We start from the raw sequence: 6,000 nt of genomic DNA, 5'->3' as shown, positions 1-6,000 counted from the left end.
TAGCTGGACAAGCTATTAGCCATAAACAGGCATATTTTCAACCTTCTCCTGCATTTTTCAACTTGGGACTGTCCGTGGAAGCCACGAACCAAGTGAGCCTTGACTCCAGGACCACATCTATTGCTGTGTGTAACACAGGCACGGATGAGGTGATGATCCCAAAAAACACTATGCTAGGATGGTTGATTTCCACTGATTTTCATGATTTTGAACTAGGCATTCCATTTCTGGGAGGACTCCCAGATAATCTGGTACCGAGTCAAGAAACTGGGCCAGTATGGTTCACAAAACCAACACAGGCCATAGCTCTTTTCTCAACCAATGACGTCGACCAAGGACCTCAAACCTATGGTGTCTTACCCATAGACAGGTCCGACGACTCAGAAAGGGATTCGTTGGAGCTCCCCAAAGAGCAAGAACCCTTATCAGTCTCATCACAGATAGATCAGGTGGTCGCCCAAGCCGACGCTCTGACATCTGATGAAGGCAGAGACAAACTACGCCAAGTTCTTTTGAAATATGAAAAGTCATTTTCAACTGACCCAGACATCATCCAACTTCAGAAGTTGGATCCTGCAATTAACTCGATGATACTGTATCTGACTGACCCAGACAAATACACTCCATTGAAAGGCGAACTGGATTCCAATCCAGACCTTAAAGTCCTCTTTCAGCTGCGCAAACAGTTAAAACTACTCAAGGACAACCTAACTTTAGCTCATGGAGCGACGTCCTCACCCGTGTTCGCGGTCTCCCATGACCGAAGGGGGGTGACGCCAGTTAGGGTAATGTTACCAGACGCGATAACGTGATCAAATCTGACATTCAGAGTGAGTGGCGCACCGAAACGTCGTTTTCTAGTTGCTGTTGACACTACTTTTGTCAATGTTGAAACGTTGTTTTACTGGTTGCTTAGTCACTGTTTTTGTCGATGTTGAGACATCGTTTAATTGGTTTTTGGTATTGTTTCTGAACACCCCAAGCAAGAATGAATTTTGTGTGTAGTTAAGTTAGAGACTAAGAGGCCTTTAACTATGCCAACATGCAGTTCACTCGTTAAAACCTAATCTTTGCGGAGTCAATGTAGATTAATGTTACCTTAAGTACCATAATCTGCATTGGTCTCACAACGCTTAAGCCGAACCTACTCGAACAATTCTATTCGGGGGGATAGCTAATTCTTTTTGATGAGTCTCGCCATAGACTCCAAAAACATTTATGGGGAAACCAAACACCCAATCTCAAGTCGTTTGTCTAAAAGGACAACAGACAATTGAACCAAACTATATTTTGCCATGTAAAGCTAACTTAAACCAAGTTAGGAATGGAAAAATAGTTTGGAACACCCTTCTATAGGTATAGACCCCTATAACTACCCTTTTCAGCATGTTCCACCCTTTAACTGGTAGCTGTAGCTGTTCCCAATCATAATAGCTTACACACCAGGTGCATATAGGTTAAGGCCTTATGTAAAATCCCCTTCATAAGCCCACTTTAAACCACATAATTGCATGACACATTGAACCAGAACGGCACCGACTGGACGTCATCCAGAGACGACCTTCGCTGGAGGAGACCTGCAATCCTGACGTTGGTCTCCACTCTTCATCCAGTGGCCGCATCTTCAGTTCAATCCAAGGGAACCCCTCTGTATGCTGATCAATCAACACCTCCATTCGTTGTGGATTTACCGTTGTAGATTATATGACTTTTTCCAATGGATTACAGACTTTGTTTCCAAGGGGTTAAAGCATTGCTACAATGGAATTACCAACAACATTATGGAATTATCAACAACACAATGGAATTACCAAAAACATTGTGGGATTACCTCCTTTGACTTTTGTTTTTCCTTGCTGGATTACATCAAGCTCAAGGACATTCGAAGGCGTAAGTTCATGTTGGAATTCATCACCATGGACAGGCGATGATTTCCAAAGGGGGGACTGTAGTGAACTAAGCCTCAGGTCAAAATCTGGCCCTGAGGGCCTTTCTGGGACAAGAACTGTTATTTCATTGATTTGAGTCCAGAAACACAAAATTAAGTTCATCCAGAGACTTTCTAAGTGTGTCCTGCACTGATCAATTGAAAGAACACTCTCTTTTTTATTATCATTACTATTTTACAAATGTCTTGATAATCAAAAGTGTGTTTAGTTCAAACCATTTTAAATGTTGAAGTGAACTACTCATTTTAAATCAACTGTGAAACAGTATTAATGATTTTTAATCCTCATTCAAAGTAGAAATCAAGTTAATGTTTGTTACAAGAGTAATTATGCATTTTGATTTTCTGTCTGAAATGAGCAAGTGTAAGTCGGTCAAAAGTCAAGTTTCGGTCAACTACATGTTTACTGGAGAGAAATGTCATGTTTAACTTTTTCAGATAGATAAAAGAGGACTGGCACCTGTAGTGAACCTGATCTGACCCTGATCTGACCCTGATGACCTGCATATGTCCCATAAAACTCGTGTTCATGCATAACAGTCGTGCTTGTTGAAATTACGCCACGTTTACGCTTAAATTCGTTCAGAAATGTTGGTTTTAACCGAGTTTAGCCGAGTTTATGCATACTTTTCACGAGTTCCTCATCTTTCTGACTGTGTAATGTCGTGCATTGAATTTTAACAGAAATGCGAACGAGAGACGTTATTATCCTTGACCCATCAAATGAATGCGGTCATTTATTTTCAGAATCAAAGTTTAACATCAAACATTTACATTAATTTGGCAAAATATGAAAATAATAACAGACAAGTTTCACAAATAATGAGCTTCAATCACGCGGCGGTGATTGAGGACTTTGCTTCAGATATTTCTAAATATCTGTACTGATTTTAAGAGAAAGCAGAGTTTAAGATGAAATGGAGATTTATCTTACAGAGAGATATGTGAGGGAATTAATCTGTTATGACCAGAACGTGCACGCTCCATCAGATATCAGCTGGCCTCCGGTACACTTAGTCGAAAATAGAACCTTCTACCTGGTTGACGATGGAATCAGCGTCGGAGTAGGTTCCTTTCTGACTCTTTCAGCGTCTCCTTGAGAACTGCCAAACCCTCAGAGAGTCGTACGTGGTGTTCAAACAGAAATTATAATCCCAAAACGTCTCTGGATCATCCTGAACGCGTCTGCATCCAAGAGCTCTAACTCCATCACTCTGTGCGCTCTCTAGTTGAACTCATTTCTGAGTACAGCAACCAACAAACTCCAGCAACTCAGCGTCTCAGCTTCTTGCAACTCCTTCAACTCCTGCATGAACTGGGAAGTTGCCACATTTTAAATGGGTCGACTTCCGGTTCATTTGAGAGCTTTTTGATTGGTCGATGGACCAGAAATAGAGGTGTGGCAAGTTTGTAAGTATGTTAAAGGTCGGTTCTCGGTCAACTAAAATGTAGGTGTGGTTTGTGATGTAAGATGTTATCATAAGTCAAGGATTGTTTTAGTGACAACAGAAAGATTATTGTAGGACTTCAGACTTCGTGGAGTCTCACACTTATTATCTTCTGAAAAAGTTTAAACATGACATTTTTCTCGGTAAACATTTTAGTTGACCGAAACCGACCTTTAACATACTTACAAAACTTGGCTCATTTCAGACAGAAAATCAAGAAATGCATATTAACCTGATTTCTTCTTTAAATGAGGAATAAAAACCATTACTTACTGTTTATGTAAAATAAAAATGAGTAGTTCTCTTCAACCTGTAAACATTGAGTGAACTAACACAATTTGATTATCAAACATTTGTAAAACAGTGATGATTATAAAAATTGTCTTTTCTGCTTGATTAATTCAAGAAAGAGAGTCACCAGATGGCTCAAACTGTATTCAGATCAATGAAATAACAGTCTCTGTCCATCTGATAGATTTGAGGTCATCAGGGTCAGATCAGGGTCAGATCAGGTTCACTACACACCTAAAAGTCTCGGTTCTTCAAAACATCTTTCTGTCTGTTCTTAAAACAACCTAATCTTTCTCCTTGACTTTTAATAACCTCTTACATCACTAAGACCACACCCTGTTGGTTCGTTTCGACCAATCAGGAAGTTCTCAGAGGAACCGGAAGTGACCTCTTTAAAAGGTTCAACACTTCCTAGTTCCAAGCAGAATGCTGGAGAACAACGGGAACTAAGCTGAACAACGTTCCAGGGAGGACCTCGAACGAGAAGTCCCTGAACGAGAGAAGTTCAGAGGAACAATGAAGAAGTCTGTTCTGGGATGATCTCATGACTCCTGAGGTTTTAGCTGTTCTTACGGAGACGCTGAAAAGAGTTGAAAGGAAACTCTACACCGATGCCGAAACTATCATCTGCAAAGGTAAAAGAGTCAATCTCAACCAAAGTGTACCGTGGGTTAAGCTGCGTCCAAAGGAGCGTGTTGTCGTTCTGGTCTACAGACCTACATCTTCACCCATCTCTCTCCATTTAAACTCCTTCATTTCCCATCTTTAAAACTCTTCTATCTGCCAGTAATTAATCCAGATATTTTCAGAAATGTCTGTTGTAAAGCTGCAAGAGATACCATGGCCGTATGGTTTCTGATTGTAAAGCTAATTAATTAAGCTGTTGTTGAAATCAATGTTGCCAAATTAATGTAAATGTTTGATGTTAAACTTTGATTCTGTTAATAAATGACCGCATTCATTTTGATGGGTCAAAGAAAATTAACGTCTCACGTCACATTTAATCATTCAATGCACAATATTATTCAGTCCAGAAAAATGAAAGAATCCGTTTAATTTATGGATAATATCAACAGATATATGTTCATTACATCAGTATGCATACCGTGAGAACCGATCAACAGAGGATGCAATCTCCTCTGTGGTCTACACTGCGCTCAACCACCTGGAGCAGAAAAACTCTTACGTCCGTATGCTCTTTGTGGACTTCACATCCGCCTTCAACACCATGATCCCCCAAACCCTGATGGACAAACTATCCACACTAGGACTAAGCCCCTCCATCTGCAACTGGGTACTAGACTTTTTAACAAACAGACCACAGTTAGTGAGGATCCACAACCTCTCCTCCTCCACCATAACCCTCAGCACTGGCTCTCCTCAGGGATGTGTGTTGAGCCCCCTCCTGTTTACTCTGCTCATGTATGATTGTGCAACTACCCATCCAGGCTGTCACATTGTAAAGTTTGCAGATGATACAGCGGTGGTGGGACGCATCACAAACAGTGATGAGTCCAGCTACAGGCAAGAGGTGGAACACCTGGAGAGCTGGTGCAGAGAGAATAACCTTCACATCAATGTGAAGAAGACAAAGGAGATGATTGTGGACTTCAGAAGGAACAAAAACACCTACACCCCCCTGAACAGAAGAGGATCTGCGGTGGAAGTGGTCTCCAGCTACAAGTACTTGGGTGTACACATGAATGACAACCTCAGCTGGAGCAACAACACCACCAGCCTGATCAAGAAAGCTCATCAGAGACTCTACTTCCTCAGACGGCTGAGGCGAGCTGGTCTGGGAAGCTCAGTCCTCACCTTCTTCTACAGGTGTGCAGTGGAGAGCATCCTGTGCTCGAGCATCAATGTGTGGCATGGAGGCTGCACAGCTGCAGAAAGAAAAGCTTTGCAGAGAGTGGTGAAGGCTGCACAGAAATCTGTTGGAATCAGCCTCCCCACCGTCACAGACATCTACACCTCCAGATGCAGGAAGAGGGCCACCTGCATCATGAAGGACCCCACTCACCCAGCACACACACTTTTTGCCCCACTCCCCTCAGGAAGGAGGTTAAGGAGCATTAAGTGTAGAACCACTAGACTGAGGAACATCTTCTACCCTGAGGCTGTTAGACTTATGAATCTCTAACCAGAATAATCACTGTGAAAAACCATATCATGTTGCTGCTGATCTGTTTCATGTTGCTGCTGATCTGTTTTAATGTTGATGTGTTCATGCGTGCACATCTGCTCACAGACTCATGTTCATGTTTGTGCTGATGTTCAATGTTTTATGTTATGAGTGCTTAGTGTATATTT

This window comes from Nematolebias whitei, chromosome 21, assembly GCF_014905685.2.
Source record: "Nematolebias whitei isolate Nwh7 chromosome 21, NemWhi1, whole genome shotgun sequence".
NCBI classification, from domain to species: domain Eukaryota; kingdom Metazoa; phylum Chordata; class Actinopteri; order Cyprinodontiformes; family Rivulidae; genus Nematolebias; species Nematolebias whitei.
Note: the sequence above shows the minus strand (reverse complement) of the source record.